Raw genomic sequence first — 24,983 nt, 5'->3', positions numbered from 1 at the left:
CAGGAATGGTGCTATTTTTCTTATGTCATGTTTTGTAATACATCTTCTATTACTTGTATAGTTTATTTGAAATAAAAATTGCCCATCACAACCCTACTCCTTTGGGTGCACATCCTACCCACTCACATTCATTAGACATAGTAACTAGAAAGAAAAGCCATTTAAAAAATCACCCCTATTTTGACAACTGCTTAAATGTCTTGCACTACTAGCAACCATATTCTGCAAATTCCTTCTTCTTGGGTTTGTACCCTGTTTTGAATGCTACTTCTGTCTTCTTAGACTTATCACTTGATTGTAATTTCCTTGAGACCACTCATCTCTTTCAAAGGACTTTGTTCAACTCATCTCCGTAGTTCTCTTCTTTGTGGATGCCTAAGATTGAAACCTGTTCAGTCTCTTCAGGCTAACTCCAGTCTTGCAAGGCTTATCTTTTTTTTTTTTTTTTCTTAAATAGTTTATTGTCAAATTGGTTTCCATATAACACCCAGGGCTCATCCCCACAAGTGCCCTCCTCCATGTCCATCACACCCTTCCCCTCTCCCCCATCCCCATCAGCACTCAACTTGTTCTCAGCATTCAGGAGTCTCTCATGGTTTCCCTCCCTCCCTCTCCCCAAGTATTTTTCCCCTTCTCCTCCCCCATGGTCCTCCTTTAAGTTCCTCCTAATCCTCCTATACATGCAAACATATGGTATCTGTCCTTCTCTGCCTTATTTCACTCAACATAACACCCTCAAGTTCCATCCATGATGCTACACATGGCCAGCTTTCATTCTTTCTCCTTGCCATGTAGTATTCCATGGTATAGATGAATCCCATCTTCTTGATGCATTCATCCGTTGATGGACACCTAGGCTCTTTCCATGTCTTGTCTATTGTTGAGAGAGCTGTTATGAACATTGGGGTACATATGCCCCTATGCATCAGCACTCCTGTATCCCTTGGGTAAATTCCTAGGAGTGCTATTGCTGGGTCATAGGGGAGTTCTACTATCAATTTTTTGAGGAACCTCCACATTGTTTTCCAAAGTGGCTGCACCAGTTTACATTCCCACCAACAGTGTAAGAGGGTGCCTGTTTCTCCATATCTTTGCCAGCATCTAGAGTCTCCTGATTTATTCATTTTAGCCATTCTGACTGGCATGAGGTGGCATCGCAGTGTGGTTTTGATTGGTATTTCCCTGATGATGAGTGACGCTGAGCATCGTTTCATGGGTCTGTTGGCCATCTGGATGTCCTCCTTGGAGAAGTGTCTGATCATGTCTTCTGCCCATTTCTTCACTGGATTATTTGTTTTTCAGGTGTGGAGTTTGGTGAGTTCCTTATAGATTTTGGATACTAGCCCTTTATCTATTATGTCATTTGCAACTATCTTTTCACATTCCATCAGTTGCCTATTAGTTTTATTGATTTTTCCTTTGTTGCAAGGCTTATCTTGATATATTTCTGTGGCTGAGTTTCACATGACTGAATTAGTCCCTACATACAAGCTGTTACTCTCCCCAGAAGTGAAATTTTAGCAGATTTAAGCAGCGTTTACAAACATCTTAACATGTGATAAAATGTCATACACACAGACACACAAGAACACATATAAAAAATGACAGAAATCCAAATAAGTTCTATAGTCTAGTTAATAGTATTGTGACAGTGTCAATCTCTTGGTTTTGATAACATACTATAGTTGAAAAGCATGTTAACCATGGGTGACTCATTCAGTTAAACACCTGACTCTTGATCTCGTTTTAGGTCATAATCTCATGGTCTGTGAGATCGAGTCCCATGTCGGGCTCTGCACGGACAGCATGGAGCCGGCTTTGGATTCTGTTTCTGCACCCCCTCCCCCATGCATCTCCACTCTCTCAAAAACAAATAAATAAATAAACTTTAAAAACTGACAAATTAGCCAGGGGAGAATTTGGAAAGTTTAAGCAAACCTCCATGTAATCATTAATACAAAAGTGATTATGATGAGATTACCAGCAGGATTCAAACCCAACTCAAATATTTTAATAGATATATTAACTTGAACAAGCTCTTATATGTTCCTAAATCTGAGGTCCTTACTTCTAAAACTAGGGTAAAAATAATGCCTACACAAAATCTGTGAGAATTGGAAGAAACAATGAATGTAAAGAATATAGGGTACCCTTGGCACAGGGCTGGAGCCCAAATAATCTTTCAGATTGCTTCCTATAATGATGATATTGGAAGTAAAAGTCTACTAACATATTCTCTGCAGATTTCTTTGCAAAATCCAGCCAATACACACCATGTCAACTGAATCTCCAGATTATGTTTTTAGAGAACGTTATACAGACTCTGTGCTCTTTGAAATGCCTTATGAGTGTTTGGTGTTATGATGCGGTAGTGAAAGCCATCTGCCTGCTTTACAGAGAAAAGTGGTTAGTGTTTCATTGCCTCTAAATAGTTCTTATTGGACTATTCCCATTGTTCTCTTGAACATATGGGCCATGGTTTCATACTAGTACCCAAAGATAATTTTAATTTGATCTCCTGAGAATGATGAGTGAGGTCTAGAGTTCAAACTTTAAAACAAAGGGATCCACTTCTCAAAAAACTTCTTGGACTTTGATTGGCATTCACTTCCTTAAAACAAAAAGTGACTTCATTTGATAATAGCCATGTGAAATGTTACAAAGGCTATATGATAAAGCTGTAGTACATTTAATATACTTCACAGCGAATAGGCAGTTGTCACACTATTTTTGTTTATAATCTTACCTCTGTCTCCTGACAGCCTTGGAGGAAAACAAATTCAGGTCTCCAGAAAACATGACAAAAGAGTTGCTAAAGCAATTTCCTAGACAGTTCTGTTAAAAATGGGTTTGAGACTCACATGAAACTATGGAGACCTGGTTTAAGAATGCCACTTCGAGAAGCTCAGACATCAATGCCCTTTTAAAACCAATCAAATCATGTTACAAATAGCTAGTGAAAAGTAGATTATGTGCTATTTCATGAATACTACATTCTACATGTAGGGAAAAAGTGTGCCTTCAATCTTTAGGAAATCCAATTTTCAGTTTCCTTCTTGTTGTTTTTCTAAGTCTCAGATGCTTCCAGAAACAAGTTTAACAACGAGGTAGAAAAATAATAGTAAAACCAAAAGAATAATAAAACACAGTGAATGAGAAAGTCAAATAGTATTATTTACATATGATTGGATTATTATTTAGCTATTTAAATATAATGTTATGGAAGTATTTAATTTTGGTATGAGATCAAAGAAAAAGAACAGAAAAGTTTAGGGGAAAGGGGGTGTGGTTGAGAGTTGTTTTAACTTTTTAGAGAAAAAGTAGATAGAAAGGGACATGATGAATGTATTGAAAATGTAATTTCAGCTCGTAAGTGTTGAAGTTTTGGGAATTTGGGGGCTTCTCATGTATTTCTCAAGTCTTAGCCATTTCATAGAAGGAGTACACATTGGTTTGAAGATACGTACCTATATATCCACACATACATCTATATGATGTTTTAAATCAAAAGGGTAGCCATGTTATTAAAGAATTGCTGAAGATAAAGGAAAGTGGTATCAGTTCTTTCACATCCTACGAAATCTTTCTACCTGGACCAGCTACATAATTTGTAAAGCCCAGGGAAACCGGAAAGTGTGAGGTTTCTCGTTCAAAATGTATTAAGAGGGGCGCCTGGGTGGCTTAGTCGGTTAAGCGTCTGACTTTCGCTTAGGTCATGATCTCGCGGTTCGTGGGTTCGAGCCCCGCGTCGCGCTCTGTGCTGACTGCCAGCTCAAAGCCTGGAGCCTGTTTCAGTCTGTGACTCCCTCTCTCTCTGACCCTCCCCTGCTCACGCTGTCTCTCTCTCTCTCTCTCCTAGAAATAAATAAAACATTTTTTAAAAAATGTATTAAGAATTTTAAGGTGGTGAAAGCAGAACATGAAGCCAGGCACGAAGCCCTGTGTGGCTCTCCAAGTCACACGCCCATTAACATTGCTCTCTTCCTACTCGTCATATTCATGTTTGCATCTTTACGTCTGTAGGACCTTTTTTGGCTAAAGATCCCTTTATTTTCAAACCAACCACTGTAACTCTGTAAGCCTTTGATCCTTTTTGTGCCTTTGATTACTTACGACCTTTCATTTGGAAATGATTTCCTATCTTTGGCTTTTAGTAAACTTCTTTTTCAAACCACCCTTTGCCATTTCAGTACGATACAGAACTCTGTTTTCCTTGTTCTGTTTTGTTTTTCTTGGAAGTGACACGGGTTGGGCTGGTATAGGGCACAATACACATTTATAGGCTGCCTCCAGTATACCAAACACTTAATCCCATACATCAGGTAGGAAACCATGAATTGATTATGGCCTCTGCCTCGAAGAACCTATAGAACCATGAGGAGAGAGAGAACAAAACAGAAAATTTCAGTAGTAAGACTTTCTCCTTTTCAGGACACAGGGAGGTCTGGAAGAAAAGCAGTGGGTCCAGGCAGGAAGAAAGATCATCCTTTACTGTTACTGAGTATGCACTTTTAATCAAAAGCAGATATTTGCCTATTAGAAATCTTGCAGTCCATCTCCACTTGCAAGAGTGCTTCCTGATAATACAGGGCTCTTCACGTTTCGCACATTCTCGATTACCACCTCTTTCCCTAATGGATTGGACTCTAGAGTTCTCTGTAATGCCCCCCTGATGTGGAGAGCAGTCAGCAAACAGGGACATGTCAGACTGAGGATAGCTCATGCTGTAAGTATTAGCTTGTGGATTTTGAATTTTATTGTGCTGCGCTTCTGGCTAAGCATAGCTTGCAGATCACTTCAAATTATTTAGGAATTAATGTTTCTCTTTATAATAAGCTTGCCATAGGCAAGAGGAAACAATAAAATTCTTCATAGCAGGAGAGTACAATTAAACACCAAACCTTTAGTTAGAGTCAATGGAAACAAACTGCTACTATAAAATAAGTGAGGTATTAGCGGAACTCAAATGTATAGACAGCCCAAAGAGAATACCTGAAGTTTTTTTGTTAGTAAATATTGGGTCTCAATGCACCTCTTCCTTCAAGATGTGCTAAAATATAAGGATATATTTTCTTCCACGTATTAATATTACAAGCTTTATTAATAGACTGCTTACATTGTCTTAGACAAATAGGTTTTTCACATTTGAGTTTTTAATTAATTTCTTCTAAAGATGTTAACATGCTTTGACTTATGTGGATCTGTTATACTGTTTGACATAGAAAGTTTAAATATTGTTTTTTATTTTATCATGAACTGCTTGTCGATATAAAATGGAATAAGAGCGAGAGAGAGTGAGGTTGACTGTAATGGGAAATGATGTTGGGAATGCTCTAAATTTTAGTTTGAGTGGTGGTTATATGGAAATATTCAAATGCCAAAATTCATCAAATTTTACTTAGAATCTATATATTTTATTGCATGCAGATTATAGCTCAATAAAAATTCTTAAAATAGGGACTAAAGTAGACTCTTATTTTTTTAATGTTAAAAATGAATAATAAATAAATGTTAATAAAGAACAACAATTTAAAACAGTTTAAAACAATTTCAAAATTGCTTACCAAAGAAGAAAATAATAATAATGAAAGATTAATCAATGGATGTCTATTGTGAACTCTGAAGGATATTTTATGCTTAAATGTTAAGGATATTTTATACTCAAAGTAGCCTTTTCAGGGAACAATGAATTGTTTGCTGTCTTACAGACTGGTTCTAGAAATTCACATGAATTTCCTCATAACCTGCAGCAAACAAAAATCATCTAAAACAAAAACATACTGAAATAACATGGAGGGGTAAAACATTTTCCCAAAGTAAGTTGAGTACTACATCTGATTCATTTAGGACCAGGTTATTTAATTTGATCCCTGAATTATTAAAGAAACACTTTCCCTGGCCTGTCTGTTAGTGTCCAAATATGTACTTGTCATCCACAAAGCCACGGCCCAAGAAACCAATCGTGGCTTATACAGAGTTGAACCACATGCCTCAACATTTTAAGTTTGAATATTTTCAAGGGGCCTAGAAATTTGTAGCTCATCTTTCACATTTAATCTGTTATAAAATCTCACTGAATTTATTCTGTTCCTCCTGGAGCTTCCCAATTTATTCCTTGCTCCTTCCCATGTACACAGTCATAATTATCTCCTAACGGCTTGCTCTGCCTTCAACCTCCCCACCTCCTCACAAGTGAGGAATCCATCCTTCTCACAAGTCAGTAATGTTCCTTCTCAAGCACAGATCTGACTACACTGTTGCCCATTTTCTGACCAGACATTGTAGCCTTGGATAGAAGTGCAGTATCTATGTACAGACTGTTTTTGCTACCATACATTTTCTGATTCAAAAATTAGATAGTATGGAGTTATACACAAATCAAGACTCAGGCTCTCCTTCCCTTCTCTCTTGTTAGATAGCTAGGTGGGCAGGTAGGTAGATAGGATATACAATATAAAAATATGGTTTTGAATTGATAACCCCTTTTCCCTGATTTTCTAGCTTCAGAACTATATTTTTGACAGAATTCCCAGAGGAGATGTCTAGTAGCTACTGGGACAATGTGTAAAGATTTTATTTTTTCAAATAAAGGATTAAAATATTAGGTGAATTTCTTTTGCACTGAAAAACATAGACTATCTTGAATCTTTGTGTCTGTGTGTGTTTGTGTGCGCGCGCCCACACATGTGTGTGTATACAAATACACAACCTGCTTTTACTTCCTACAATCCATATGTATTTTACAACTACAATTCTGTACTTTTGCATATGGTACCCTTGTTTTAGAATGGCAGTTCTCAACTTTGCATATAAATTTGGGTATCCTAGAGAATTTTTAAAACTGATACCTGGATCCCACCTTCAAAGAGTTTTATTTAATTGTTTGGGGTTGTGGCTTTGATGCTAGAAATTTTAGAGTCTTTTCAGGTGATATTATTGCCTGGTTAAGTTTGAGAACTACTATTTTAGGTCTTTACCTTTTGAAATACATACTTGAAAATAAAGCATGTAAGATTCTTGTAGCTATTTATATTGGCCGGCACTTCCTTATTCATTATTCATTAATAGTAAAAGTCATGACCAAGATGCCTCTAGATCCCAAAGTCAACTCTGGTGGATTGCATAAGGCAGATGAAGGTGCAACCCACAGGCTCTGTCCACAGTCTGTTTGCTTAATGGCACGCTTAGTTTTGCAGTGAAACCAAGAGAGATTACATAAAGGGGAGGGAAACACTTTGGTGTCCTCAGGCATCTGAGAAGACTAAGTGAAGAAACCTACATAAAATACCCTGCAGAATAAATGCAGAACAAATGTCAGTTCCTCTCTAATCTTTTACCTCTAAAGCAGTGAATTCTACAAAGTGTATACATTAAATATATATATATGTATATTCATATACATATATTTATCAATTATACCTCAATAAAGTTGTTTAAAAAATTAAAAAGCATATGCAATACATCTCCTGTAGAAGTGTCCTTTTGGGTCTCACACACAGATTTTTCCTAAAACAGGGATTAGGAAACTACAGCCCAGGGGCCCAACCCGATACACCACTTGTTTCAGTATATCCCATGAACTAAGGATGGTTTTTATATTTTTCAAATTGTTGTAAAGAAAAGAGGGTTAACTGTATGAAATTCAGATCCCAATGTTCACAAATAAATGTAATTAGAACAAAATAATTCCCACTCATTACCATATTGTCTGTTGTCCCTAAGTGCTACAGTGACAGTGTCGAGTTTAGTAGTGTGACAAGACACTATGGCCCTTAGAGCCTAAAATATTTCTGGGGCGCTCCTTACAGGATAACTGGGGCAACCTTGATCTAAAAGCAGTCGGGAAATAACAGGTTTATACCCTGGAAGTCAGAATCTAAGACACTTAGCCCACTTGGCCCTCCCTGTACCAAGAAGAAATCAGGCAATTAGAGGGTAGCAAATGCCACTCTCAATTTGTGAAAACTAAAGTTGATGAGCTAATAAGGACATTTCAAAGACAAAAAATCAGCATAGCTTGACTTTGAAAATGAAACAAAACAAAGCAAGCAAAGGAATTTAAACTTCAGAGCGGTTACCATCCCTGTTCAGATACAGGCAGCAGACCTTGGGTGTTAAGAGTTTCTGCTGGAAAACATATTGCTGTTTGGTGGTAGAGAGAAAAACTATCTGGAAAAACAAGCTGCAGTATGAAATAGTTGAGGTAGCAGCTCTAATCTATCATACCAATAAAGGCAACAACTTTCTTTTTTAAAAAAATCTTTATTTGTTATCTCTGGACTTATTTGTTATCAGTGGACCACTTTATTGTAGAGAGACATAATGGATTGTCTAAATAAAATCTAACATCTGAAACTATTTCACATTTTCCTCTCAGATAAATCCGTGAATAAGAGAGAGGTTTGGATGGTTCTGACGGTTAAATTCCATATGTCGATATAGCTAGGCCATGCTGCCTGCTCGTGGGTCCAACATTACTCTAACAATTGCTGTGAAGCTGTTTTGTAGATATGTCTGTATCACTTGACATAGATTAACCTCCATGTGTGGGTGGGCCTTGTCCAATCAGTTGAAGACCTTTGGAGCAAAAACTGAGGGGGTTTTTTTGAAAAGAAAGAATTCTGCCTCAGGACTAGTGAGGAGATTGTGCCTGAGATTCCTGCCTGCCAGCCTGCCCTACCCATTTCCAGCTCCCATGATCACATGAACCAATTAAAAAATAAATCTAATTAGATAGATAGGTTGATTAATAGATCAGGCCCTATTGGTTTTCTTTTCTGGAGAACTCTGGCTAATATGGTATTTTTTCCACTGGCTCTGGTTCCTTTGCAGAATCAGTATAAGGACTGGCATGGCTCCATTGTGTTCTCAGCTTCACGGCCTGCTGCACCCTCTTTTCTGTATGTGCTGTTATAATTACTACTTCCTCTCTTTGCCCTTTCGATGCTGCTGGTGGTAACAGAGCCCCCTCTTTTTCTATTCCAGGAATATTCCACTACATCTTTTGTCTTCACTCTTTCTTAAGCACACATTTAAAGACAGCACTTTGATTTCTCCCTCCTCAAATTACCCTAATTTAAGCATCCTGAGTAGTTTCTCTTTGGACCCTGACAGATAGAATACGTACAGAATTATCCGATTCAAATAAAATCTTTGCAAAGAGCTGAAGGTGATGCCTGCCCTGTATTAAAGTCTTCAGTAAAATGTTAGCCATCATTAAACTGACTGTTCTAGTTTAATCTTCATTGTAGTGGCTTCTAAACATTCAGTTTCTACACTGTTAAATATTTCTGAACATATTAAAAATCCCTCCTCATCTTTCCGAGGTCCTGCTCAGTCTCTCTCTAGGGAACTTCAGACACATCTGGACAGTTATTCAAAGGCTGCAGCAGCCTCAAGGTCAAAGACCCCGCCTCTCCAGAGGCCAGGGTCATTTCACCTGTTCAAGCAGGGCCAGTTCCCTCCAGGCCATATGGAAGAGAAACATCTTTTTAGAAGCAGAAACAAGGAAGAAAATCTTCTAATTTAATTGGAATGGGAATGGAGGTGATATATAATGATTCACTCCATTTTATTTAACAAACAAAATTGGGTGGCACTATTTTGGAAAAGATGATCAAATTGCATTTTTTAAAAATATGTATTTATTTTTGAAAGCGTGCAAGTGGGGGAGGAACAGAGAGAGGGAGACAGAGGTTTGATCTGAAGTGGGCTCTGCATTGACAGCAGAGGGCCCAAACCCACAAACTGTGAAATCATGACCTGAGCTGAAGTCAGAAGCTCAACCAACTAAGCTGCCCAGGCACCCCTCAAATCACAGTTTTAATTGCACCCCCCAAATTATTTTGCAGTTTAATGTGATAATAAAAACGTAACCACTTTTAAAGCATCTGTTAGAGGAACATCCTTTTATCCTTCCTTCTCATCCCTGATTCTCTCTCAGATGCCCCACTTTCTCACCTACCTTCCCAGGCTCTGGGAACCATTTTCCATGGTCAACCTACATCATCTTCCTAAAACTAATATACTGTCACATTTCTCCCCAGTGTAACATTTGTTACTTGGTCTCTTGTTGTCTACACAATAAAATAGAAATTCCTCAGTATGGCCTCCAAATACATTTCTAGCCTTATATTCCATTCATCTCCACCCCTTGGAGTTCCCTAAGCATCTGGATATGCTTTATACTCTTACTTTGTGAAATATTTATTTGTTTCTATTTGCTTCTCTCTTGTCTTGGCACACTGTCCCCATATCCATCCCTTGTTTATTCAGCCAGCTTCTGTTCTGTCAAGTTCCAGCTTGAAAAATTCCAGTTCTGTGTACGTGTGTGTGTGTGTGACCATAGCTTTCTGCAAAGACCTGTATCACTCATCCCTGCCACTACAATGGCATCTTCAGTGTATCTTCTTGCACTGTGCCCATTCATCTGTCAGTTGTTTTGTCAGAGAGCAAGCACTGGATAAAGCCTTAGAAAGTTAATGGACAACTAAAGGGATCAATACACAGATGAGACAAGAAATACAAACCCACATTGGCTCTTGCTATTATTGTCTTTACCATTACTATTAAGGTGTTTCTCTCAAGAGCTGTTCATGAAGAATATTTTTTTGAGAGCCTTTGTCTCAGCCTACTATCTTACCTAGCCCAACTCCTGTCTTTCAATTAACGTTTTACCCTCTGGCCAGAGTCTTTGGAATTCAACCAACACTTGCTATAAAAGCTCTCATATTTGTATCTTTGTTCATGATCTCCTTTAACCTAAACTTCTTTAACATCTTTCAAAGTCTGGGTCAAATCAATTGATCTTTACCATATTCTCTGGTCTCTCTCAACTTTCTTAACCTATTTTATGTAGTTACTATTTGGGAGAGAGGATATGATATAAGGATAACGAGATTTGAGTGATGGCTCAACAGCTCTGTAACTTTAACCTTGGAAAGTAGTCTCTCCTCTCTGAACCTTTGTATTTTCATCTGAAATATAGTTAGTTATAATTTACTTATTTTGACTCTGGGTTATTAGAACTACAAGCAGGTAGTTGTGTGGGAATGACTAGTACAACCTTGGCATGTTATGGGGGGGTATTTACTAACATATACAACTTGAAATCAAATGATTCTAGGAATTTATTGGTCAATCTATCATGACTTAAATTTTCAAAAGTATGCTTTTCATTTGAAAGTTAGCCACTTAAAGCTCTTTACAGTTTATTTTATTTCTCTAAAGTGCTTTACACCTTAAATAAGTACATTCATAATTTTTATAATGTATTTTCTTCATAAGCAGCAATGTGTAAATGTATTTTCTTTAAAAACAATATAGTAATTATGTTGGCAGACCTTTATTTTGGAAGTACTAGTCTCTTTGAAATGCAATCACCATCTGCTTGCTGTTCACACTTGATTCCCACTTGCTGCTTGACCTCTTTTAAATTGGCACATCCACTTTTATCTTCAGATTTATTCAGTTTATGAGGTCATTGGCTGCATTAGCAATGTGTCTGACCAGTGGGAAGTGCTCATCACAGAGATAAGCCAAACCAGGAAATAGTGGTGGGAAAAGGAAACAGAAAGAGTAGACAGGAAGATAGAAAAACAATGAGTTACTGGAAATAGATCCTCAGCCAAGTCCACAAACAAGAGATTGGACCAATTTGTCATGAAGCTGATCAAGTTGCAAAACCTTTAGCTCTGAGAGCATATTCAGGGCAGAATTTGATGCAAAATGACAAATTACTTTTCAAGCAAAAACAACAGCTGATGACAGGTTTTTTGTTGTTATTTCCCAGCCATCTTAATTAATGCAACACACAATGATTGGATTTCCAACTGTAATTCTTTTTTTTTTTTTTTTAATTTTTGGGTTTTTTTTTTTTTTTTTTTTTGAGCGAGAGAGACAGTGTGAGCAGGGGAGGGACAGAGACAGAGGGAGACACAGAATCAAAAGCAGACTCCAGGCTCTGAGCTAGCTGTCAATACAGAGCCTGATGCGAGGCTCGAACCCAAGAACCATGAGATCATGACCTGAGCCAAAGTCAGATGCTTAACCATCTAAGCCACCCAGGTGCCCCAATTCTTCTTTTTTGACTTAATTTCTTCTTTATTTGGATCCTAGTGAATGAGAACATCAGGAATCAAGTTTCCTTTCCATCTTTTGACTCACTAACTGGAATATTTCAATAGAGCCAACAATAAAATATTCCGTTTGCAGTTTTGATAACAGAATGAAATGATGCTCTTTCTAAAAAAAAAAAAAAAAACACAAAGGAAATCTATTTGAAAATACATCTCCTATTCTACATTTCTATGCATGACAGGTTAAAAATGGTGAATTGGCAATTATCTGGTAAATAGGTTTGTAAAGAGAGTTTATTGATGGTTCTACAATTGATTTTATTTTGGTCTAGGGTATTTTGAAAAATTGCCTCATTAATCAAATCAATAGGGCAATTTCTAAATTGCCTGTATATTTTTTGAAACTTATATATTCCTGAAACTGTCAAAGTTGTTTTGTGTTTGCCTTTCAGGTCACTATTGGTCTACTATGTTCAACAATAGGAAACTTTTTTGAAAAAAAATCTTATGTAGAACCTGAAGTTAAAAAAAAAAAAAAGACCCTATTGCAGTCAGAGCTATTTTAAATAAAATGCAGTTGGGGCCTTGGATTGCATCTATTTTGAAAATGATTGAAATTCTGTTTTCTTTCTTTCTGAGAAGAGAACCTTAACCAGGAAATTCTTTATGATTCTACAAAGTTATTAAGCAATCGAACAAATTTAGAGCCTTTAACTTGGAGTTTAATGCTCTCCACAAATGTGTTCAAAGGGAAATTCCTGGAGCAAATCCATCAGACTCACCCATAACAAATAATAAACATATGCTAAAGTATCTGGAGGCACATCTTAGATTTACTGAATCAAAATCATTTGGAGTAGGGCACAGGACTTTGCATTTTATTAACTTCCTATATTATTTTTAATATACATTAAAAATAGTAAGTCTTGCTCTTTTCACTCCACAGAGTCTTCTTTAACTTGGTTTTGTAGGCATGCCTTAAACTTGACTTGCTCTCAGCTATTTACTCATTTATTTCACAATTTTTAAAGCGCTTATTGTGTACTGGGTATTATACCAGGTGCTGGCCCTACAGTGTTAAGCACAACATTCAAGGTCTTTCCCTCATGGAGCATAAAATAAAGTGAACATTAATGAAGCTACTCAAATAATTTAACAGACGGCCAATAGGTTTCTTTGCAATATTACTTCCCTGATAAAGGAATGATTAGGACCATTGTGATAAAATGAAGCATTTTCTTGACCGTGGTCCTCCTTCCTTAGATTTTCTTGAGAAAATTCACAGCCTTTTACAGGGTGGTTCATAAAAATGGCTATGCATTTAAAGTAATTTTCATTGATTATTTTTTCTTTGTTTCTTCCTCTTTTTTTTCCCCTTTATTGCCACCAGAAACTTCTGTCTCTTGGTAGCAGTGGCACTACATGAGTTACCATGGTAACAGTGCATTTTGGGGGATAACAAAAGTAAATATGCATGTACTATGTCAGCACATCAGTTGCTAATTCCTGGTGGAGGTCTGAAATTGTGTATGGCAGCCTTTTGCTTTGAAAACGATCCAAGTTTTCTAAAATCTATTTTGTTAATTGAATAGTTGTAGCTTATTAATTAGAGTCAAGTGAGACATTTTTTTAAACAGTAATTTAAGAAGGGTCAGAGAAGAAAAATGTATCCTTTAAAGACAAAAACTGTTAAATGAATCTAATAGAAGGAGCTAAATTAGGCATGGTGAAAAGATCAAAATGACATACAATTTTAAGTCATGTACTCAAAAGTTATATACTCAAGGCTTTTACATTAATTAATTAATTAATTTTACATTAATCTTTTAGATTCAGGGAGCAAAGAAAAAATACAGTAAGTATTTATTAAATAATAGCATTCTATATCTATTGAATTGAGAGTATGGGGCCAAAAAGGATAAGAGAGAACCATTAGGTCCACTTAACATGGTGAATCAGAGACAAAGCCCTAGTGTGCTGTTCCTTCTCTTTGTACACCTCTAACTTATCCCATGAGTGATGGAGTGGTGCCTGTTAGCAAGTAGGGGCATGATGATCAGTGGTCTCATGGTTTATCTGTTCCTGACTCCGCTGCCGTGGCCATGACTTCATCACCTGTTAGCTCCAATGTTTCAGTATGCTCTCAATTCTTTGCCCGGCCTTCTTGCTTGACCTCCTCAATCTATCTCCAGGGGGAAAATGTCACCTTCTCAAAACATGTGACATGGTCCAAGCTGCTTGTTTTGTTGTTTAAGGTCTTTTCTGGGGTGGACCCAGCCGCACTTTGTAGGATAATCTCCCACAGTATCTCTGCATAGCCACTTGCTACAAAGCTACCCAATTACTTTCTGTCCCAAAAGATTCCAGTTCTTTTTCATGTTTCTGTCCTTTTGCTTCATTGAGCCATTATTTGATGCATGCCACTTTGGCTTTGCTAGGAATACTGTGTCCAGAGAATACTGTCCTTTTGGTATCTCTCCTGAATTAATCCCAAGTGCCAACATGGGTAGCTGTTTATCTGCTTGTTTGTTTTTCAAATCACATGGCACTTTGTATACATCTCTCTTAAATCTTCACCATGTTGCCTTTATGGGTTTACAAGTCTGTGTTCAGGGAGAAGTCCCGTGTCTTTTATGTATCCAGAGGCAAGGATGAGACATGGAACAAAAGATGGTGACTGACTGAATGACTAGAAAACTTCCTGAGGTGTATAATGATTTATGTTTACACCTATGAAGCAGGAATTGTACATAAACACCAACAAAAATTCTTTTATTCTCTCCCTTGCTGTAGAACTCCAGAGAGTATGCTGATGAGGAGAAAATAAATATTGCTTCATCTCCCTCCTATCAACTGCTTGTTTGTAATAGATCTATCCTCCCAAGGTCAAAGTTACTCTAGACCTGAATGAAATACATTCACACAAAGAAATGACTGACTGTTCCTTGTTTAATATGCATTACTAGACAGCTACATCGGTAAAGCACTTTTCATACCCACAACTAACATTCTACTCTTTATGATTATTAAGTCCAAATTCTACCACTTGGAAGCATAAAGTTTCAATTTCCTGTGTTTTCCACATGAGGACCTTTCTGTGTTTGTTTATATTAATTATATCTAATGTCAAGACTACACACTCTTTCTCCCATTAGTTTTTCATCTTTGGGCACAATACCTACTTCCTTCACCATCCTTACTGCATCACCTGTAAACAGTACCTTTCACAGTGTCTTTGTGATCAATTTTGTCTGAAATGATATATCCTGGAAATATTTGGTTTTATGAAAGAGAGATAGAAAAGTATGATTGTAATTTTTGTTGGCAAACATCACTAAATAATAATACAGTTATTGACTTTACCCCATAAATCAAGAATTGTGCTCATCACTTTACATATATTGTCTCATTCAAACTTTAAGAAAATAAACAACAGACTTCAGGAGATATGATAACCCTAATTTAAGAAATGAGAAAACTGAGCCTAATATTGAAATATCTTGCCCAGACTTGTGGGGATGAGCACTAAGTGTTATATGGAAACCAACTTGACAATAAACTATTTATAAAAAAAAAAAAAGAAATTTCTTGCCCAGAGCTATTACATCCTGATATTTCTACCACTAACCATTGTGTTGTCTTCACAGAAAATCAAAATCAACTCCTAGACCTTCCTTACTCTATTTGTTCTACTTTTAAAAAGCTACAAAAGTGAAGTCAAACCTTGTATGAATAATTAAATTACTACACCATAATTCCATTGTGTAGATTTTGGATGCCCATTGGAATCCACCAAGGGCATGGACATATAGGAATACAAAGAGAACAAATATTATAAAACATCTAGCAAAATGAATTCTGTTTCTCAATAGAATTTTGACTAACAGAAATTTGCACAACACAGTTTGTATATGCTGTTGTCATCTGTGGCAAAGGCTGTTTCAGAAGACATATTGAAAAAAATTATCATTTTGATTGTGCTGCAAAATACATTTTTCATCTACAGTGTGCTCTGTTGCAATGAAGACCAATATATGAAATCTATTCTTGGAAGTCTGATTATTTTTTTTTTCAGATGAAACATCCAAAAGATAATTTTGCAAACTGTAGCTGCCAGGGAATTTTTAAAGTTTTGAACCAATGTTGCCTTCCTAAGGTACTTCAGACTGAAAGGCAAGGAAGTGATATCTATTAAACATTTATCCTTTACTCAGACCCCACAACTGCCTTCATCTCTTAAAAATAAAGCACATTAGAATTTTTTGTCCCCTGAAAATTTATCACTTCCTTTTGAAACTCCAACCTTTCAATTGACAAGAAATATGACTGAGGACAATAATAATAATAATAAAATAAACCAAAAACAGAAGTATTAAAAAGGATAGGAAACGAGATTGAATATGTAGAAATTTCTGTGGTAAGGTAAAATAAGAGAGGGATTTAAAATTGCTGCCTTCTAGTGGAAACCTTTTTAGTAAGAAAGTTGTGAAAGATGGGTGAATTCGTGAAGGAAGGAAGAAAAAAAAAAAAGCAGGGTACTAAAATAAAGTGAGTGTTCAAGTTAGTATCATCAAAACTAAGATCTAGGGAAAATTTCATGGATGTACTTGAACTCTGGTGCGCATACAAATTTTATACTTCATTTCAGCTGATTCACTGATTTTTCTAAGCTTTCCTATGTACTTTATGGAGTATATGTATACCTGCATGTGCTCCAAGCTATTTATTGCAGTAAAATAGAAGTTTTATCTATTATTTTCCATAGAAGGAAACTGGGTGTCAGAAATGTTTCTTATACCTGAGGTCATCTAATTAACAGAATTGGAGATATAAATTTCAGATTGTCTGAGGTGACTGCGTGCTCCTCCGTATATGATACTTTTATTTTGATTTTTGTAGACATGGGAGTGTTTGTGTGGTGTATTCATGCACAGACATTTGCATATATGTGTGTGCATGAAATGAGGAAAGTGATATATGGTTGGCAATGTTTTTGTATTTTGCTTTTCCAAAGCATGACAAGTAAAAAGCTATGTTACCACCAAAAGGATGGTAAGGTAATTTTAAAATAAAAATAGTTACAATAGGCACCTGAGTGACTCAGTTAAGTGTTGGGCTCATGGTTTCTGCTCAGGTAATGATCTCACAGTGTGTGAGTTCAAGCCCTGCCCTGGGCTCCATGTTGGCAGTGCAGAGCCTGCTTGAGATTCTCTCTCTCTCTCTCTCTACCCCTCCCTGCTCATTGTCTCTCACTCGCTCGCTCTCTCTCTCTCATATAAAATATTAAAAAAATTAAAAATAGTTACTTAACTTGAGTAATGATATGTATTAGTTACGACCTTATAGTAGACACTCTTGCATACCAGTTCATATTTCCATGGTCTCATCTCTTACCCCAGTCACTGCTGTGGCAAACGCCATGCAGCAGCATCTCCCTGGGGTCTTTGTCTTCATCCCTTGTGTCCTGCCTCAGGGCTTCTCTGACATCACAGCATAGGAAATGGTACAAACCCACTCAGCACTCAAGTCCACCCAACCTGGAGTCTTGCTGATTTTGAGTAAGGCCTGGAGGAACATGGAGCTGTCTAGCCACTCAAGATGGTGGTGCCAGCTGTGTTGCCACATGACCCAGCACTTTCAGTCATATACAGTTATCTCAGCTGGAAAGAGTGGTGTACAGAAAGCCCTGGGAGGGGAATCTCTGTTCGGATTCCCAGGGCCTAGGGAAAGCGATGCCTTCGATGGCAGAAAACTCCTTGGAATCTAAAAGGAAGCTCTTGCCATATTATTGGGCACTTGTAGAGATCAAGAGCCTGCAGAGTCCATATGTCCAGAGCTGTCCTTCAAGACTTGTTAAGAGGTCAGAATGGTGCAACAGAAACCCACCAGGGCAGGCAATGGAAATATTACCTCCAGCATGGGGCCAAGTGGGTTCAGAAGGCATATATAAATTACAATTACCTGTACATTAGTCTCCCACATCACATACCTGTGTCATATTATTGCCTGTCCCTCAAGTCGAACACTGCCTTAACAAGCACATTTTTGTTTGAGAAACAACTGATGGGGAGGAAAACATGTGGGCCTTGTTCACAGATAGGCCAGGGTGATAAGTTGGTACAACTTGGACTGCTGCCTTACCAAAAACCATCCGGGGTNGAGGCTGTTGTATGTTATGCCTGGTCATCAATGTTTTGGAAAGAGGTAAGAAACCTGATGTGGTAGACATACAAGGAACCTTGGGAAAATGCTTGGGCTATTAATATAAGGCTCACAAGGAGCAAGACTGAATGATTAGAACAAGGAAATTTGGGAAAGAGGCACCTAACTAGACTCAGAGGAGGCATGCAGCTAATAAATGGATATCTGATCCTATGGATATAAGTTAGCATTTTTCTTCAGCCAAACCAGTATTATATGAATGGAATGGCTATTGTGGCAATTAGGAGCCACAAAATGAACCAAATATGAGCCAAATATCATGAGGTCCTCTCCAAAAAGTATGACCTTACCACCGTGAACACTCAATGGCTACCTAATCCACAAGCACCAGAACCCGACTGTATGCTCAAAAAGGATCCATCTCTTAAATGGCCCAGCAGTCACTTGATGGTAGATTAGCTCCATTGGACATCTTCTATCCTGAAGATGCAGTGATTTTTCACATAAAAGTTTGCTTTTTCTGCTTTCAGTGCCTGTGGAACCACCACCATCCAAGTACTTGCAGAGCTCCTTAGCTGTTTCCATCATACTCTGCACAGTAACTCCTCAGACCAAGGAACTAATTTTTTGGCAGCAAATGTACAATAGACCTGTGACTATGACCTATTGGTCTTGACATCCCCTTCGTGACATAAAAGTAGACAATCTCAAAGAACAATGGAGTAGTCCACCAAAGGTTCAGCCAGAGTACCAATTCAGAGATGAGTCCCTGCAGGATTTTGATGCTATGCTTTAATATGTTAGATATTTGCTGAATTGACCATTCTTAAATGGTGCTATGTCTATAGCAGCTACAGTAAATAAGTTCAGGAACTAGATTATACAATCAGGAACAATTCTTTTCATAATTATTCTATTTTACTTAATTGTACCTAAGTTTGCTAATTTTACCTAGTTAGGCAAAATTCAAGGTATGCTTTCCATTCCCATGACCATAGGCAAACCTATTTTAATGGCTACTACTTTGGGTTGAGGGAGGGGATCGCTTCCACCAAAGCTAATGATACCAACTTGGAAGGTTGGTATTCCAAGGTATCAACTTGGAATTCTTCCACTGGCCCAGTAGACAAACAAGAGTTGCTATGCTAGCAGAGGTAATTGCCCTGGTTAGGATGAACCCCAGTCATGTTATTAGGTTGTCTTTTGGTGCTTCCCTATCTGGTAATATTGATGAAAAGGGAATTACAGGAACCACAGCTCAATAAGGGGATAATCATCAAGGGCTCAGGTCCTCCTTGGGGATAAAAGGTCTAAATCACCCAGCCCTAGAAAACCAACCTAAAGCAATAAAAGTGTTGGCCAAAGGTGAGAGAAATATAAAATGAGTGTTGGGGTGTAGGAGCCCCTCTTTATCCATGGGTGCTACATTTCAAGACACCCCCAGGGATGCTTGAAAACACAGATAGAACTGAATCCTATACATACTATGTTTTTTCCTATGTGTACATACCTATGATAAAGTTCAATTTATCAATTAAGCACAGTTAGAGATTAACAATAACTAACGATAAAATATAAAAATCATGAGAATGTGGTTTCTCTTTCAAAATATCTTATTGTACTGTGTGCACCCTTCTTCTTGTGATGATGTGAGGTGATAAGATGCTTATGTGATGAGGTAAAGGGGGGTGAATGATGGAGGCACTGGAACACAGCCTGAGGCGACTACTGACCTTCAGATGATCCAGTCTGTCAGAGAGTCATCTGCTTCAGAACTGCAATTGGCTCTGGGTAACTGAAACTGTGAAAGGCAAAACCACAAATAAGGGGCAATTACTGTACATGAATGATGGATTTCAGTCACTATTCCTACACCAACCATAACAGTGAATTCTTTCTGTTGTCCTACTAACTCTCTGTAGTTAGATTTGCAAAGACTGCCACCTCTGAAGGGTGCTCTCTGACATGCTGAACTTAAATGATGCAAGCCAATCCAAGTGTTTAAAAGAGAGCTGTCCTGGACATTTCTTACTCTGGCCACATGCAAGCTTCCATGCAAGCTCCGTGAGCTTCACCCAGGTACAGCTTTGTTTTAGAACAATGGAAGAAATATTTTCTTCCTGCCTAGGGATTTCTTTGGGCCACATGAGATGCCCAGGGAAATTCTAGCGACATTCATGCACCTGCAACCAAGAAGTGTATGGGAAGTAAAGCCTTGGAACTCTTGTGAGCAGTGCAGCATAGACATTCATGGATAAATGTCTTTCCTTTGGGTGCCAAGTAGTCAGTTTTGTGATTAATTGCACCAGGCTCCTCAGAAGTCAAGACCGAGCAGTAGTGGCAAAGAGCAACAACCAGTAATGTACTTTATTGGTTTTTCTTCTTTCTTAATTGTATTCCTAGGTTACTCACTCATGGTCTCTGGAATGAATTTCCAAATAAACTACCAGTGTGCACAGCTTTTACATCAGGCTGTGATTTGAAGGAACTTAAGTAAAAAAAAAATTCAGTTGTTTCTTTTTTAAAAGACATATACATATATATGTATGTATTCATTTCCCTGCTGTCAGTGGACACTCCACCACAGACTCTTTTCTCTTGTACTCCTAGGCTAGATCAGGGCATTTCCACCAAGGACTTGGCATTTAATATGGTGTCTGAGTATGTACTGGCTTTCCATAGGGTTTTGAAATTCTTCCCTCTTACAGATTAATTACATCATCTTCTGAATAATAGCTCTCTCTTTCTTGCCTTAGATGAGGCACAAAAATATGGGGCTAATGAAGATTAAGCTTAGTAAAAAGCTGTTATTGCAGGCTCAAGAAGGATTGTGTGGGTGTAGTCACTGAAAGAATATCATCAGGATCTATTTCATTAACTAATACTTGTGATCCTACCATGTGCTTTATGAGTGTGAATTCAGTCTCTCTTCAGCTTTGCAATACTTTGAGTTAGTCATTATAATGAACATATCTGAAGCTCTACATTCAGTTGCAGAGTTGGGATTTGAACCCAGGCCTTTGGACTCTGAAGACTACATTTGCCTTAATATAATACACTCTATTACTATGTAATACTTTCTATTACCAGGGCAGAGTCTAGCTATGAGGTGTATTCAGCGTTGTAGAGAAGGTCACACTCATGCCTGAAGGGTACAAAAAAGGCTCGTGAATCAGAAAAATTACATCACATTTCATTTGAATACCTGCAGGTCGATATTTTATAGAGTATATAAAATGACAATAAAAGATAATGGGGAAAATAAAGATAATTCATTTTCTCAGAGCCATTGATCATCAGGAGAGGTCTATTTTCTTTCCCTCCTTTGTACCAAATGGGGAATTTGTTCAATATTCTTAATTTACATAAAATATACAATGCAGTTCAACACTTTAAGTGCTCCTCACATTTAGTTCATGACTGTAAAATCGTTTTCAGAAAAGAGAAAGTTTTTGGTGTGTTTTATTTACATTTTCCCAAGTCCAACTTTGAAACCATTAAATGAATAATTCATCAGGCTTGATGTTTAACGACTTCGTACAGCGCTTTTTATTTCAACTTCTCACTTGGTGCATGCATTTGCGATAGACTTGTCAACAGTCACTTGAGGATTCACCTCCTTTTCTCCATAAAGCAAAAGTTGAAGCTCAGAAGAGTTTTCCCTCATTACACACAGGTATTAGCCATCTCATGTCATACTGAATGGACAACTAGTCACATTCGCCACCTTCCTTTAATATTTATCGTGGAAGTCAATTAGGTTTCAGTCACAATGATACTGCGCCTGTAATCCACACAGAAGCAGCTCAGTGGTGTGGAACAGCACACGCAGACAGGCAAGAATGCTTAAATAATGGATTTAATAGAGAAGGGACTTAGAAAGTATAAGGATGTTTCAGAAAGGGGTAGCTCCGTGCAGGGTATGAGTGTTTAAACTGGGTGTGGGTCTCACTTTTCAAATAATAGTCCAGTTGGACTGAACCTCAGAGACATTCAAGTAAATGATGCTACATTTTAGAAATATAAATGCATAGGTCCCACAGACAAATTATAATATAAAATATCTTTAGATTTGGGTATAATCACATCTATTTGTAATACCAGAAGACAGCCTGGTATGGTAGGGAAAAACCTGTACCCACCTCTAATACCCTTTCTACTCAATAGCTCTGTGACTTTAGAAAAGTATGTTGACATCTCTGATTATTTTCCTCATCCACAACACAGAGGACATTAAGAATAATGTATTGAGTTCCTGTACAAACATAATGACACATCTATGCAAAGCACATAGGTAGTGCTTAAAAATAATAGCTGTAAATCTGTAACTGTTTTCTATTATTTTTGTCAATAAGGTTTAAGGTAGGAAACAAATAACTTGGGAAAGAATTTGAGAAACACTGAGTGAGCCTGCTTTTTTATTAGTTCCAGCAACTACTGAAAATGCGTGCACTTGTTGGCCTCCTCTCTTTCAGAGCTACTGTGTTATGGAGTTTTAAGAGGTCATTTTAAAAATTCTAATAGTATCCTAGTTCTACACAGAAATTGGCTAGAGTACTTTTAAAAATAATAGGTGTCCACATTCCTTCTGCAGATACTAAGATCAGGTGGATTCCAGGAAAAGACATAGGCATCTGAATTTGTACAAAATCATTAAGTAATTTTGACATGTACCCAGGGTTAAGAACAACAGATACAGTTAATAATAATAATTATTAGGGGTGTCTAGGTGGCTCAGTCAGTTGAGCATCAGACTTCAGCTCAGGTCATGATCTAATGGTTCGTGAGTTCGAGCCCCACATTAGGCTCTGTGCTGACAACTCAGAGCTTGGAGTCTACTTCAGATTCTGTCTCTCTGTCTCTCTCTCAAGAATAAATTAACATTAGAATTTTTAAACAAAATTTTAAAAAATAAGTATTATTAACATAGTAATGCATATTATTTATCAAATATAAAGTTCTAGAAATCACACAAAATTTTTTACGTATGTTTTCTCATTGAAACCTTAAATGTTGCTGTCCACTTATAATCATCACTTTGTAAGTGGGGAAACTGAAGCTCAGAGGTTGAATAAATTGCTCAAGCCTTCACAACCAGTGAATGACACACATGGTATTCCCACCCAAGTTTCTCAAGTCCATAGATGGTAGCCATTCCTAGCGAGCACATCATGCCCTTGTTTCATGCTGGGATTTATCCTGACAATAGAGTTTTCAAGCTCTCTAGCCTTGAGTAGTGGGAATTAACACTATATCTTGTGCTTGAGCTCTGGCAGGTCAAATACACCTTTTTACACCTAATATGTGCTCTTCTCATCCAAGTTCATAATCTAGAAAAGAAAAAGAGCTAGAACAAATCTGCAGAAAATCTTGCCCATCATGTCTTCTTGGTCCTTGAAACTGCTGCTCTTCAGTGAAACTGATTTCAAATAATATTTTAAAAGCCTTTAAATATATTAGTATCTCTCTTCTCAAAACAAAAACACACCATTCTGTTAGCTCCTGCTTTATTATTTCCTATATTTCAAAACTCAGTTCACTAATCACCTCCTCCAAGTAGTCTTTCCTAGGCCCTCAAATAGCAGAAGTCTCCCATATTGTCTGTGTATCTTACACACAACTCTGACTTTGTACTGATCATACCATAACATAATTGCCTATTTCTCATGAGAACTTTGAATAGTTGATTCCTAGATACTTGAACATGGACATTTTGGGGAGGGAGGAAGGAAGGTATTGAGAAGGGAAGGAGGAAAAAAGTGAGGGAAGGAGGAAGGCAGGGAAGGAATAGAATCATGAGATGGCGAAAAACATACTCTTTCAAAGAAAGACCTATAAGTCTTAAGGATGGTAGTTTCTAAGCAATGTTGGAGATCAGAGGTTTGAAGATGGAGTTTATCATATATTAAAATACCAATGGTCAGTGATGGACTTTTTCGTACCTTTCTAATTTTATTTTGTTGTGATTTCCTGGAAACATTTATCTCCACTCATTCCATATGCTTGTGATAAAATACTACATGCTACTAGAACAAGATGTGAATGCATATAAGTCAATCAAAGTTCCTTCAGAAGCCAACAGTCTTTGCAGAGCAGACAGTCACAAAGACAGTCACAATGGTCTTTGCAGGGCAAAGTCAGACAATTGTCACATAGCAGACAACTAAGGGCCTCTGATGGAATTAAATGGAAACATTGCATACATTACACAGTTCTGTTTAGCAGATCATAGATGCTCAGGCATAGAAGGGAACTGAAAGAGAATACTGCAGTGTTCTTTAGGAGCAGGAAGTTAAAGAAGATTCCAGAATGGAAAAGGTAATGATTTTGGAGTAAGATCATCACAAAGTTAAATCTCAACTCTTCTTCCTTATAAGACATATAACTTCTAGAAAGTTCCCTAGCTTCTTTTAACTACAGTTTGTCCTGCTGAAAATGAAGGGCAATAAAACAACCCAAAAAACTTTTGTAAGGATTTGAGATCATATTTGTGAAGCGTCAACCATATAGTAGACCATTTAAATGACATCATTCCCTGTTAGTTGATACATTAAATTATACTATGAGTTAATCTCAGGTGGTACCCACTGCTCCACCTCCCCAGTAATGGATGTGTGTATGTGGAAAGAGAAAGAATGAGAATGAGTTGAGTTAGTCTAGTGTGTTCCTAACTGCATTCATATTTAATGCTAATTCCGTTTCATTTTCTCTGCCTAACTGCTACACATTTTGAGAGAGAAAGAG

This window comes from Crocuta crocuta, unplaced genomic scaffold (assembly GCF_008692635.1).
Source record: "Crocuta crocuta isolate KB4526 unplaced genomic scaffold, BGI_CrCroc_1.0 scaffold152, whole genome shotgun sequence".
Classification (NCBI taxonomy): domain Eukaryota; kingdom Metazoa; phylum Chordata; class Mammalia; order Carnivora; family Hyaenidae; genus Crocuta; species Crocuta crocuta.
The sequence above is the reverse complement of the archived record's forward strand: the minus strand, read 5'-3'. Positions refer to the sequence as shown.